We start from the raw sequence: 14955 nt of genomic DNA on the forward strand, positions 1-14955 counted from the left end.
TGCTTGTGGGGAGGATACCTCTGTGATTTTGGGTCCTCTGAGTGACATTGTTTGGGTTTAAGAGGTTCTTGCTCTGGGTCGGTTTCCATAATTACCTCATCAAAAGCAGGGTCTTTTGGTACCCACTTTTCCTTGGGAGGGATCCCTTTATCTCTCAAAGAGAAGATGTCCTTGAGGGATTCTTCTCCTTCAAAGGGGATGATGTAGACTTCCTCCACAAAGTGTGTTGTCTTTGGCTTTCAATTTCCCCTACTGACCCTTGTTCTTTAGCTTTCAGATTTTCAGGGTAGATGTTTCATGTTCAGGTTCAGGGGTTTCCAGAGATTTTGTTCTGGTAGGAAAGGAAGCTTCCTCTAGGGCTTTGCATCTCCCTTCCACCCGAGCCCCCGCCTCAGGAACCTGTTGGTTGTCAGAGGTTTCTTCTCATCATTGCCCTTCCAGGGTATCAGACCCGGTGTTAAATTATTCGGGGCACGAGTTTGCAGTTGAGAGTTCTGCTGGACCCTCAATATGCAATCCAGATCATGGGTTAATTGTTCGACTTGTAGTTCCATTTATGAATATTCTGGTTGGTAGGGAGGTCTTTATTCATACCTGTGCTGCTCTCGGAAAGGGTAGCTGTCCCTTCTCCCAGAGTACCTTGGATATTGGGAGTTTCCCTTATAGCCTTCCATCCTAGGACTCCCTTCTCCCTATTCAGGAATCTATTGTGTTGAAAGTGGGGAGAGAGTGAGAGGAGGATTATTCTGGAAATTAGAGTTTGAGGGGTATCTGGGAAAGAAACTTAGGTTGGGGGTGGAGTATTTCTTTCCTCCTGAGGGATGTTTGGAGGGAAGTTTTGAGGGGGCTTTCCCAGGGCCAGCCTTTCTGCGCTGGGGGAGTGTAGACATACCCCAGGATGGGTCTGTTACCCTTGTATCTCAGACTGATGTAGATGGCCGGCCTAGATGGAGTATTGGTCTGGTATCCTGCCTGGCTACCACCTGATTTGGTTGTATCGCAGGGTCTCCTCCACCTCTCGTTCTGCTGATTGATGGGAGGAGTATTTTCAGACACCCATCTCCAAGTCCAATGGGGGAATATGTTTCACCTCTGCTACATTGCAGCGGAAGATGTGCTTGATGGTTTGGGGGTTTTCTGATTATTCTTATTTTGAGATGGCTTTTGGACCTCATAGATCCTGGTGGCCTGTTCTATCACCCAATCCAGGGTCCTACGCTAATGGAAATTCCTTGCTAATTTGGTCATTGTGTATTTTGGGAGCGCGTGAAAATACGTGTTGATTAACTCCCGGCTATTGGTGTTCACCTGCCTAGAAGTCTGTGCAAATGCTCATTTCAGCTCCTGCACAAACTCTGTAGGCAGTTGGTCTTCCCCACACTGCAAGTTGTATGCTGTCCTGCGGGCCTCCTGCAGGTTCCTATGGATTGAGAATTATTTCAAAATGGCTGTTTTATAGGTGGACCATTTTTGGTGATCTTCGTCCTCCAGCCCTGCAATGAAGCTGGAGTATTCAGGGGAGAATGTCCACTTAGCGGATTCCATGCAATTCCCATCATGTTTAATACCAAATGATGTCATCATTTGTTCATAAAGCTCTAGATGCTCCCAAACCGAGTATTTAGCATTCTTATGGTCTGGCGTCATGAAGCTTTTTATAGCCTTTATCTGTCGAATTGGGTCTTTCACCAGACCTTTCTTCTGTTTGATAGACTTCCTTTTCCGCTGCACCTGAACCTACTCCTTCTCTGACTCAGAGCTGCTACTGTTGGTGGTCGATTCCCTGTCCTCCAAGTACTCCCTACGTCTATGAGACCGGGTATACCTCCCAGAATTACAGAGTCTGGACTCTTCTCTCCTGTGGTGCTGTGGGCTCTCATTTCCCTTGCAGTCCCCTCTTGTCACAACTGGAGAGTACTCATCCTCCTCATCCCTCCTTCCAGAGATGGTGGGGAATTCCCCCCACCTCCCTGAATGTGGGGAGGTTTTACAGATGCTCTTTTGAGGCCTAAACTCTGGTTCTTCTCTTTCTGTAAAGCAGAACTGTTGGTTCCTTTGTTTGTAACTTCATTTTCTGCCAGTCCAACTCCCAGATCTTTTCATCATAGGAGCCCTCCTGGTTGGAAGTACATGTCAGGACATATTTAAATTCCCAGAGACCACTGGTCCGGCCACCTTCCCTTCTACTTGGTAACCCTGAACCCTTATCGATGTCGGGTAAGGACTGGCCTTCTAGATCAGTTGGACTAGGCCTGGTTTAGTCCAGCTGCTGTTACGCTCACCTGGTATCCACAGGGACGCCACCCAGCTGGGTTACTCGCTGGTATGCTTCTCAGCTTTGCCCTGATGTGGTCTGCGGGGAAGGTTCTGCCTGAAAATAAACGAGGACTGTGTTCAAGACTGACCGACTGGGGTAAGTATCCTCCTTCCACGCCTATATGCTTTCAGTCCCCCTGGCGCCCTCTCCTCACCTTGTGGTAGAATTAGGCGTGCTCTCAGACCTGCCTTCTTTGCAGGGGTGCGTTATCTTTCATGGGCGAGTGCGTGCCAGTTACTTCACTGACGCCGGCCCGTTTGATATTGTTCATGTAGGTCTTATTGCTCTTCTTTAGTTTTGTTGCTATCCTGCATGCCTTTCTTTATTTAAAATGTCTCTTTTTTCTCCCTTAGGTATGCGGAGCTTCAGCGCGGCGAACTGGCTTGGTTGAGCCCCGCTGGTAAATGATGACGCATTAAGAGCGCTATGATGCGGTATGTATGGCTGTGCGCAGCGCTGCGAAGTCTTGCCTTTGCTAACCTGTGTTTTCCTTCCTTGTAGGTCGTGGGGTTCTTCAGCGCGAGTGGAATGTCCGGAGTGGTGCCAGCCGAGAGGCGACCAGCCAGGTAAGCCTTTTGAGCAGTTCGTAATTTGTAAATGTCTCTACAGCTTTCTTCAATGTTGCCTCTATCTTCCTCTTTCAGGTCGTTCTGTCCGGGAGACGTGCAGATTCGAGGAAGCTGTTCTCAGTAGCTGCGAGTGTTTAAAGATGAAGACTGCAGGTAAGATGCTGCTTCTAATGATGTTCCTTTTGTCTCCTTGCAGGTTCTGCTTCTCCGAGGTTCGAGGGAATAGCTGGACACGGTGAGCGTCACGTTGCAAGCTGCAAAGTAACACGAAGCATGTTCTGCAGTCAGGGTGTGGTTTATATAGCCCAGGTAAAGTAGTACCAGGGAAAGTAGTCCCAGGCCTGCCACACCCAAAACACTAGACCGCATAGCTTGGTTCTTAAGAACCAAGCTATATGGATATCTCCATGTTGGCTGACAATATAATAAAGTAGTTCCCAAGCACATTGTTGTTCATGGTGTATGAGCCTGGCGCCATATGCGCCAGGACTGGCCCCATGAGGGCTTTTGAAGAGGATGCCAGGCTCTAGAGCCCTGAGTCCTGACTCCACCTGGCCAATGGGTTTGCCAGAGGGGGTTTTGGGCAAGGGTCGTGACAGCACTCCCCCCTAAGGCCCCTCCCATGGTGTTCGTTCTATCTGGCCCAGGTTTGGTTGGGAAGTTCCGATGGAATTTCCTGATTAGACGTGGTGCGTGGATATTCTCACTGGGCTCCCAGGAGCTATCTTGTGGTCCAAATCCTTTTCAATCATTGAGATAATATAGCTTGGCCCTAGAGTATTTAGAGTCCAAGATATCTTTGACTTCGAATTCTGGTCCTCCGTCAACAAGTATGGGCTTAGGTGGTGTCCCAATCCGTGTGCCGGGTTGCATTGGTTTCAGGAGGGACACATGGAATACCGGGTGGTTGTGTAGATTAGGTGGTAAATCCAGTTTCACGGCTGCTGGGTTGATAATTGCCTTAATGGTATAGGGTCCTAAGAATCTGGAATGAAAGGTCCGGGTTCCCTTGATGGGTATGAATTTAGCGGCTAACCAATCTTTGACTCCTACTTGATAATCAGGGGCCTTTTTCCAGTGTTGGTCGGCAAATCTCTTTTGTTTTTCTTTGGCATGAATAAGGTGTTCCTTTGCCCTTTTGAAAGCCTGAGTAATGGTTGTGTGTAGAGTCTTTACCGCTGGCATTTCCAAGCTGGCTGAAAGGTCTAGTTCAGAGGTACGTGGATGTCTGCCATGAAGGGTATAGAAGGGCATTTGTCCCGTGCTTGAATGCAAAGAATTGTTATATGCATATTCGGCTATCCATAGTAGGTCTTTCCAATTCCTTTGTTCGTGGTGCAGCATGCACCGTAAATATTGCTCGAGTGTCTGATTGGTTCTCTCGGTTTGGCCGCCCGTTTGGGGATGGTGACTGGTAGATAGCCGAACGTCGATCTGCGCCATTGCACAGCATTTTTTCCAGAAGTTTGAAACAAACTGGCTGCCTCGATCAGAGACCAGAACCGAAGGGAAGCCATGTAGCTTAACCATGCCCTCCAGGAACACTTTTGCTAAAGTGGCTGCGTCTGGGAGGCCTTTGAGAGGAATAAAATGGGCCATCTTCGAGAATAAGTCCACAACTACAAGGATGGTGTTGAACCCTTGACTTGGAGTTAGATCAGTGATGAAGTCAAGGGAAAGAGTGTGCCATGGAACTGGAGGAATGTCCAATGGTTGTAGGAGACCAGATGGTTTTTGTTTCTGTGATTTATTTTGTGCGCAGACACTGCAGGACTGAATATACTGAATGATGTCCTTACGCCAGGTAGGCCACCAACAGTTCTCTTTCACCTTAGCTAGGGTTTTGGTGATCCCAGGATGCCCTTCGATCAGTGAATCGTGATAGTTTGAAATAATATGCTGTTGTAATTCCTTCTTGGGTACATATAGGCGATTTCTAAAAAAGGGTAGGTGGTCCTTGATGGTATGTTGTTCTCCTTGAGTTTGCCATGCGAGGTAGGCATCAGGATTCATTGTCCGTTGGATTTCTTTTCGTAGTTCTGCTTGTGTTAAGGCTGCCGTGATACCCAAGAGTTTGTCTTCAGGTATAATAGTTACTGGGTCTGGAGTTGTATATACTATTTCATCTATGCCCATGCGAGATAAGGCATCCGTCTTTCCGTTTCTTACTCCTGGTCGAAATATTATTACATTATCATATTCGGCGAAGAAAAGGGCCCACCGTAATTGGCGCGAGGACTGGGCCTTGGTTGTTTTGAGATATTGCAGATTTCGGTGGTCTGTGATGACTGTAATGGTGTGTCTGGCCCCCAGAAGGTGGTGCCTCCAGGCTTTAAAGGCGGATTTGATAGCCAGGAGTTCCTTGTCCGTGAAGGCATAATTAATCTCTGGAGGTGAGAACTTTTTCGATCAGAAGGCCACAGTATGTAGCTGGCCGGTTTCCGGGTCTCTCTGTGAAAGGACAGCCCCCATTGCGAGACTGGACGCATCAGTTTCAACGACAAAAGGGAGGTCTGGACGAGGATGTTGCAGGATTGGAGCAGAGGTAAACCTTCAAGTTCCTGAAAGGCTTCTTCTGCTTCTTCAGTCCAAGCAAACGTTTTGTTTTTTTGTAATAGTACTGCGATTGGGTGCACAACCTGAGAGAAGTCTGGGATGAACCAGCGGTAGAAGTTCGCAAAGCCCAGCATGCTTTGTACCCCTTTCAGAGACGTCGGTGAAGGCCATTTCAGAATGGCATTTACCTTGTGCACGTCCATTCTGATGCCTCCTGGAGTAAGGATAAAACCAAGAAATTCTACTTCGGTGACGTGAAAAAAGCATTTTTCAAGCTTTGCAAACAAGCGATGTTGACGGAGCTTGGTGAGGACTGAACGAACGTGCCTGACATGATCTTGTTCCGAGGCTGAGTATACTAAGATGTCGTCTATGTACACTAAGGCGCACACATCAATTAACTCCCTTAAGACGTCATTCATGAAATACTGGAATACCGCAGGAGTGTTGCATAACCCGAAGGGCATGACTTGATATTCAAACAAGCCGTACTTAGTATGGAAGGTGGTTTTCCATTCATCTCCTTTTCTGACTCGGACCAGGTGGTACGCTCCTCGAGTCCAATTAGGTATAAATCTGGGCATCTTTAACTTGGTCTAGCATCTCCGCGATAAGTGGCAAGGGGTAGCGGTTCTTCACAGTGATATGGTTCAATGCGCTGTAGTCAATACAGGTTCTCAAGTCTCCTTCTTTTTTTCAGTATGAAGAACAAAGGACTGGCTGCGGGGGACTTCGAAGGACGGATAAATCAGTTTGCAAGGTACTGGTCTAAATAGGATTTCAAATGAAGGTTTTCTGGTTCTGTGAGAGCGTAGATCCTGCCGCAAGGGATTTGTGCACCAGGAACAAGGCCGATCTGACAGTCATAGGGCCTGTGCGGCAGCAATGTATTGGCTTGGTCCTTTCGGAAAACATCCTGGAAATCATGGTATTCACTTGGCAAGGTATTAGTTGCTCCCAGGGTTGATACTGTCGCTCCAGGAGTCATGGGGATACAGACGTCGGGTTTCTCCTCTTGGTAATAGCAGGCAGGGGAGCAGTCACCGGGGAAGGTTACTTTTCGTGCCTGCCAGTCTATCAAAGGGTTGTGAGCAACCAACCATGGCATCCCTAGTACTAGCCTGAACTGACGTGCCTTGATGAGATCGAATGAAATAGAATCCCGATCTCTGTCCTGACACAGCAAGGTTACCCTGACTGTGCACTTGGTTACTGGTCCGGAAGCGATTTCTGTCCAATCCACGGTGGTTACCTTGTCCATAGTTGGCTTAGAACACAAAGGAAGCCCCATCTCTGCTGCCAGTTCTTGATCAATATAATTTCCAACCACTCCGCTATCGATGTATGCTTCAACGGCATGCATTCTTGACTACTGTTGGTGGTTAATTAAGATCACTGGTATTGCAAAGTGCAAGGTCAGCAACTCTTTCTTCTCACTCGACAAACTGACCTCTACGTTTGTCGAGCTTGGTAGTTTCCCGATTCCTTAGCTTCATCTTTCTCCGTGGCCCGACTGTTCTTCTTGAGGGTTTTACTGGACAGTCCCCAGGAAATGTCCTGGTTTCCCACAATACAAACAAAGCTGTTGTTGTCTTCTTTTGTCCCGCTCTTGTTTTGTTCATGGAGGCTGTATCCCTCCAATCTGCATGGGTTCTACAGCATTTTCAGGTACACAGGGTGTGTTTTCCCTTGGTCGAACATACACGGTCCGAGGGTCCGTCTTAGACCAGTCTGCCTTTCGGTCCTGCAACCGGTGGTCTAGCTGCACGACCAGATTTATGATTTCTGCACAGTCTCTGGGTGGATCAACCACCTGGGCTAAGACGTCCTTTAATTCGCCTCGTAAGCCTCGATGGAATAACGTGGTTCTTTTGTTTTCTGGCCACCTAGCTTCGGCAACCAGTCTGTTTAAGGTAGCAATGTACGTTAAGAAGTCCTGATTCCCCTGTCGGAGGGACAAGAGTTAATTGTCTAATGCTTGTTCCTGGGTATGGCGAGCAAAACGTTTTTCCATTTCTCTCTGGAACCCCCCAAAGTCATGTAATAGAGGATCGTCATGGGTTACCAACGGCACCGACCAATCTGCTGCACTACCACTCTGGTAAGATAAGACATAAGCTACCCGAGCTTGGTCGTTTGGAAATGCTCCAGGCCTACAAAGAAAATAAAGGCGGCACTGATTGATGAATGCTGCATACTTCCGTGGGTCGCCTGAGAACCTTTCTGGTGGTGCCATGGGCACTGTTCCAGGTAACGTGATCTGTACCGGAGTGGGTGGTATGGCGGGGTTTAGCATCGTTGGATTGCTTCCAGGTAGAGGCGTCTGTCCTGCCTGTGATTGCAAATATTGCCTGCTAATCTCTTCAGTGCGTTCTTTGGTCACTATTAGGTCTCTCCGGAGGGCATTAGTCTCTAGTCGGGCAGAATGAACCTCAGCACAAAGCTCTCCTAGTAATTGGGCCAATTGGTCCATTTCTGATGTCTCCATGGCGCCCAGGTGGATTTGTTATGGTAGGCTTCGTGTTCTGTTACGCTCACCTGGTATCCACAGGGACGCCACCCAGCTGGGTTACTCGCTGGTATGCTTCTCAGCTTTGCCCTGATGTGGTCTGCGGGGAAGGTTCTGCCTGAAAATACACAAGGACTGTGTTCAAGACTGACCGACTGGGGTAAGTATCCTCCCTCCACCCCCGTATGCTTTCAGTCCCCCTGGCGCCCTCTGATCACCTTGTGGTAGAATTAGGCGTGCTCTCCGTCCTGCCTTCTTTGCAGGGGTGCGTTGTCTTTCATGGGTGAGTGCGGTCCAGTTACTTCACTGACGCCGGCCCGTTTGATATTGTTCATGTAGGTCTTATTGCTCTTCTTTAATTTTGTTGCTATCCTGCATGCCTTTCTTTGTTTAAAATGTCCCTTTTTTCTCCCTTTGGTATGCGGAGCTTCAGCGCGGCGAACTGGCTTGGTTTAGCCCCGCTGGTAAATGATGGCGCTTTAAGAGCACTATGATGCGGTACGTATGCGCAGCTTTGCGAAGTCTTGCCTTTGCTAACCTGTGTTTTCCTTCCTTGTAGGTTGCGGTGTTCTTCAGCGCGAGTGGAATGTCCGGAGTGGTGCCAGCCGAGAGGCGACCAGCCAGGTAAGCCTTTTGAGCAGTTCGTAATTTTTAAATGTCTCTACAGCTTTCTTCAATGTTGCCTCTATCTTCCTCTTTCAGGTCGTTCTGTCCGGGAGAGGTGCAGATTCGAGGAAGCTGTTCTGAGTACCTGCGAGTGTTTAAAGATGAAGACTGCAGGTATGATGCTGCTGCTAATGATGTTCCTTTTGTCTAATTGCAGGTTCTGCTTCTCCGAGGTTCGAGGGAATAGCTGGACCCGGTGAGCGTCACGTTGCAAGCTGCAAAGTAACACGAAGCATATTCTGCAGTCAGGGTGTGGTTTATATAGCCCAGGTAAAGTAGTACCAGGGAAAGTAGTTCCAGGCCTGCCACACCCAAAACACTAGGCCGCATAGCTTGGTTCTTGGGAACCAAGCTATGTGGATGCCTCCATGTTGGCTGACATACAATAAAGTAGTTCCCAAGCACATTGTTGTTCATGGTGTATGAGCCTGGCACCATATGCGCCAGGACTGGCCCCATGAGGGCTTTTGAAGAGGATGCCAGGCTCTAGAGGCCTGAGTCCTGACTCCACCTGGCCAATGGGTTTGCCAGAGGGGGTTTTGGGCGAGGGTCGTGACAGCTGCTTCATGGTTTGCTGATCTTGAGAAGTGGTATGCATGAAGTCAGCTGCACTCTGTACATATGAGGTGGTGAGTTGGCTTGAGGTCCCTGTTAATGAGGTCATCACTCTATAATCAGAGGCCTATTTTCCATACTCCATATGGGTCGGGGTGCCTCAAATCCTGTTTGTATTTGGCTATTTCACTTTCTAACCTCTCACATTTGTTTTATTGGTCCCTATCTCTTGGTTGTATGCAGAGGCCTGAGTTTTCAATTCTGACACCAGTGCTTGAGTAGCTTCTAACACTTTACTTTGCACCATTAATCGGTCTCTTAGTCCCTTGCTCTTGTCACAATGGGACTCATTTTCCTTCTGTGAGGCTTGCATTGTCTGCGCATATTCATAGCATTCCTTTTTCAGGACACTAATCTCCTCCCTAGCTGAATTTTGGTCTGTGTTGCCTGCCCTAGGTCAATCTCTGCTTGCCTCAGATGTTCAGTTAATTTTGCATTTTGTAGCCTATTGTCAGTCAGTTCCTGAGAACATGACTCACTGTTCTCCATGTCCATCCTTAACTGATGCACTTACTGAAACATGGCACTATTCTCTTGACTTAATTTGTTATTTTCTTCCCTCGACCTTCTCTCTGTTATTTTAAGGTGCTCAAATCTTTGTGCATCTGATCGAACACACCCTGAGAATCAACCCCCTTAATAATTAACTGGCTGTTTTCAGCTTTCAGTTGTTTTACCTGTGATTGAAATGTGAAAATGTCCTCTAAGCAGGCTCCACTGTGAGCAACCTGCTCATTTAATTTGTGTTGACTTGCGCTCAGATTTTCAACACATTCTTTATATTGCCCTTGCAGTGCAGAAAATTGATTCTCTCATTCTACATTTTCTCACTGCTGTGTTTTCAACTCATCTTTTAGCTGTTCAATAATATTTCCTTATTTTAACTCCAAATGTTGTCTCCGTTGCGCTTTCGCTTCTAATTGTTTCAGCTCTTTCTGGGCTCGATTCAAAAGCTCAGCCTGGTTTTACACAGAGGCCACACTATTCTGGTGTCTTTCTTCCATGATCAGCATGTGGAAATACATGTATGCTGTGATCTGAGCCATTTTAATTTGGTTATCTTTGCTGCTTTATGGCATGTAAAAGTTTGTCAGGGCCTGATGTAACAGCCCATTATCCTGCCACATGTCCACATTTCCAACATTCTGGCTTGCCACATTTCATGTTCTTGTTCTACCCATTCACTTCTAATGAACAATTTGGATACAAGGTGCTTCCTGGCCATATTGATTTCTATGGTGCACATTCTAAAATGTGTTCTGCACTGATATACTCTCTATCGAAAGGCAAAAATCTCAACCCTGTTCCTGCTTAGCTTTCACTCACAATGACAACTCAAAATCAACACTGTTTTATCTATACACTGCCCTGGAATCCAGGGTACAGGTCTGAATGGCACCATAGCAATGCAACACAACTTTCCATCCACTACAATGCAATTACACCCAAATCAATAGTCTGCTGCTACTGCACTTTCACATGTGAAGACTCTCTCAAATCATGGGCGAGCCCCCAGCTTTGTCACAATTTATTAGGTCGGTCATTCTCTACTCAGGGTGTTCCTTTCCCCCCAAAGCAAGGTGACCTGCACCCAAAGCGCTTATCCAGATTCAACTTTAGTGAGGGCTCCAACCTGTCTTGCACCACCCCCAGAAAATACCCTCTGTACCACCAATGAGACAGGAATCAGGGCGGTGTATAGTAAGAATATATATATTTATGGTTTGACAAAGAACCATAAAACCACCGAAACATCAGCCACCAACGCTGTGGCACAACACAATATCTCCATTTCAAATTACTTGCACCCATTCACTGACTTGCATTTCTAATGAACAAACAGATACTACAACACAGAGGTTGAATTTAAAGACTTTACATCAAAGCACACAGAGGATTTCTTGCACAGTAACAATTATGAAATTTGAAACAACCCCCAGTGATTGCTTGAGGTTATCACAATGCTCTTCTCTCTCAGCAATCCCACCCAGGCATCAGTTATATATATGACCCCTAAATTTGAACGTAAGCTGCTATTGTTTCTCCTGCTTTGTAACCTGTAAGATAAGCACCCAGATGCCTCTGGGCTTGGTGCGCTCTACAAATACATAAACTAAACTAAACTAAGGTACAGAGAGTGGGAATACAGTAGCAAAATCATTTTGGCTTTTTATTAAAAAGGCAACGTTTAAAAATAGACACAGTGAAAACAAATTGTTTTGGGCTTTTTATTTGAAAGGTAAAGTTTAGAAAAGGAACTCAATGGGAAAATCGTTTTGGGCTTCTTATTTGCATAAAATGCAGGGCCTTGGAAAAATCATTTTGGGATGAAAGTAAATAAATGGGAAATTTTGTTTTTGCACACTCTACATTCACTTGAATGGCAGCGTTTTAGGGTTAATTATTTGGGGATTATGGACACACCCCTTCTGTACAGAAGACAGAGTTTTCAGAAAGGTAGTCACTCAAGTACTTTATTGTTTATACCGGCTCTAACACATTGGCTTGAACTTTGTTAGTTTCGAATTCTAACAACACTCATCCTGTGATTTTCTATATGGGAATTAATTGATTTAACTGCAATTCAATGAACTAAGGATCTACACAGCTCCCCCCTACCCACAATGTAATGGAAAGGATTAAGGCAGGCAGTCCCCTACACAATTCAATTTATATGGCTAGAGTGATTTTCTATAGTGGAATTAATTTGAGTTTGATTTAATCAAATGTGCCAAGGGTCTCCCTAGTTCCACCCCCTACCCTCCATGTGAGATGGAGGTTAAGGCTATCAGATTCCCCCCACACTTTTGTTGGCATTAGGATTAATCTACTTACATGGGAGGCCTTGGTTATGGGGCATCAAGGGAAACAGCAGGGCTCCTCTGAGGACAGCACAGATCGGGTCAAAGGCTTCAGTCAAGGGTAGTCTCCAGCATCCAGACTTCCTTTGGCTCCTCAAATGGCTCACCTAGCTTCTAGATTTCTCAGTCTCTGTCTCCAATGCAATGTTTAAGGCCATGGTAGCTCCCTGTCCCTCTGCTAGGTGTTCCTTGTCAGAGTCCAGAAGTAGAGTACCTCCAGCAATAGAGTGGGGAAATTCAAAGGGAGAAATCAAGAGTAAAAAGTCAAAGAAAGATCAGACCACTCTCAGATTGAATACTGATCTCTTATAGGACTGGTGACACTCCATTATTATCATAATTCCCATGCTACGGATTGGCCAGCTCTCTCCCTCCCTCTCCCTCAATACGCCCACTGCCTGCTGATTGGACAAGGAGTTGGGAGGTGTGGATGATTGTGGCAGAGGTGGAAAAGATTCAACACCCCAAAATGACAAGTGGGTTTAACCTTTAGTGTTCCTAAAAATCTAACAACTTGGCAGCTGCACTAATTTTTCACATAACTGCAGGCACATATATATATATATATATATTTTTTTTTTTTATTATTGATTTGGTTGAAACAAATCAACCTTTCAAGATGTTACAAAAGAAAAGAAGAAAAACACAACAATAAATATTATACAAAGTGAAATGGTAAACAGAAATTTGCAAAAGAGATAAAAATTATTATGACAAAGACATGGTATAAAACAAGATACGACATCTAGTCGTGTTTAGAAAAGATAAGTTAACAATTTACCAAGCACATAGACCAAGTTAAGACATAATAACAAAATTTTCTTCAAAAATGCACTCATTGGTTCATAGCATAAATAGCAAGACACGATAACAAGAGGCTAGTGGGTAGACCTCAGCAGGTGTGACCCAATGAAAATGCAACTACATCATTGAGTTAACCATTTGAATTTGTCAAGGACAAGCTTTCAATAAATTTAACAACTGCAGTTTGAATAGGCAGGTACGTAGAGTTCAGAATTGTAAGCCATGATGCTTCATAGTCTAGGAAACCTAAATGCCGGCAATGTCGACCCAGGAACTTGAGTCTATGAAGAGTGAGAGCAGGACACTCAATGATAAGATGCTCCAAAGTCTCAGGTTGACAATTGTTCTTACAAAAGCGACAAAAGTTATCACAATCTGTTATTAGCTTGCGTCTGTGAAGAATGGCTTTGGTTGGCCAAATGTTAAAACGTAGACGCATAATTGCAGAGCGGATATTGACTGCTGGGGCTTTGACTAGATAAGGATGGGGTGTTCTCATCTTTTTTGGAGGAAAACGGAGAGCATTACCATCACAGTAGGATAAACACAATTCATTTGTCTTAATCCAGTCAAATTCATATAGCTGACGTTTAGCCTTATCAGGATTGTTAATTAATGTATCAAGGGAGATATCAGCACTACTCAATGCAGAGTAGGCAGTAGTCACCCAAGAGGCAAAAAATGTTTGTGTAGTATGAAACATATGAAGAGCAAGTTCTGAAAGTAGAGTGTGATCCCTAGATACAAGAAGGCATTTTCTGAAAAGCGCACACAGACGCCAAATGTATAGGGTTTCAAGTGAAATTAGGCCTAGTTCATATCTAATCCACGAAATGGGGATACAAGCTGGTAATTGTAGTATCTTTTTCCAGAACTGGCTTTCCCATTTGTGGAAGACAAATTTAGACTGACATGTGAAAGTTTCAAGCCCATACAATATTGACGGCACTGCTTTCTGATTCCAGTAGGCAAGGGCCGGTATGATGGAAAATTTGCCATATCTAGACATAATCAGACTAGCTTGTGACGTGGCCGTTGTCACCTTTTTCAAAATCCCATCTACTTGAGCATTGAAGGACCCACGCAATTCAAATATCACACCTAAGTAGGTGTATTGCGGCACAATCAACAACTGTACCTGATTAATGTGCCAGTTGAATGATTTATTTCTTTTGGTTGGTTGATACAGCATTATCTGAGATTTATTAGAGTTAATTTTTAATTCATTACGAATCATATAAGATTCAAAAGCAGTCAGCAGTTTCTGCAAGCCAATTTGAGTTTTTGATAGCAATACCATGTCGTCAGCATACATTAGGGTTTGTACCTGATGATTATTAATTTTAGGAGAATCTGAATCAAGATTTTGAAATATGAAAGCTATGTCATGGATAAAATAATTAAAAACAGATGATGCCAAAAGACAGCCCTGTTTAAGACCACGAGCCGTGGGTATGGAGGTGGACAGAGCTCCATCAAGGGTTAATCGTACATAAATACACGTCTCAGAGTGGAGATCCAGGATGATATCAAACAGTGTTTGTGGGCAATGATCACGTTGTAATTTGGCAAAGAGCAGGGGGCGAGAAATAGAATCAAAAGCGGAGTGTAGATCAATAAACGCAAGAAATAAAGGTTGTTTCGATTCTTGGCACTGAGCTTTAATAGAGTTCAATGCAAAGAGATTGACCTGGGTGCCCATACCCGCAATGAAACCAGTCTGAAACGGATCTCTAAATGAGTTCTGGAGCGTCCACTTATTAAATTCACTCAGAACAAGTTTGGTAAAAATTTTACTCGGGGAGTCTAATAGTGCAATTGGCCGATAGTTCTGGGGTAGACACCTTTCACCTTTTTTGAAAATCGGGATAATGATGGAGGATTTCCAAGATAAAGGGATGGTGCATGTGTGCAATATGTCTTGAAAAATGCCATACAATATACGAGCCCATGTGTCAGGGTTTAGTTTCAGCATGGCGTTGGAAATGCCATCTGGGCCGACGGCTCGGGAGGAGCTAGCTTTTTTGATGACTGATACAATGTCGTCAGTTGTAAAAG

The 14955-nt window shown here is 45.2% G+C and overlaps 1 protein-coding gene across 1 annotated transcript in view; it reads left to right on the top strand.

Annotated features, from left to right (window-relative positions):
* The window catches only part of CDHR2 (cadherin related family member 2), a 552802-nt gene that overhangs the window by 179789 nt on the left and 358058 nt on the right, over positions 1–14955 (top strand). The gene's annotated exons all lie outside the window — the stretch shown is intronic.

The sequence above is a fragment of the Ambystoma mexicanum genome, chromosome 3p (assembly GCF_040938575.1).
Source record: "Ambystoma mexicanum isolate Mex_15411 chromosome 3p, UKY_AmexF1_1, whole genome shotgun sequence".
Lineage (NCBI taxonomy): Eukaryota > Metazoa > Chordata > Amphibia > Caudata > Ambystomatidae > Ambystoma > Ambystoma mexicanum.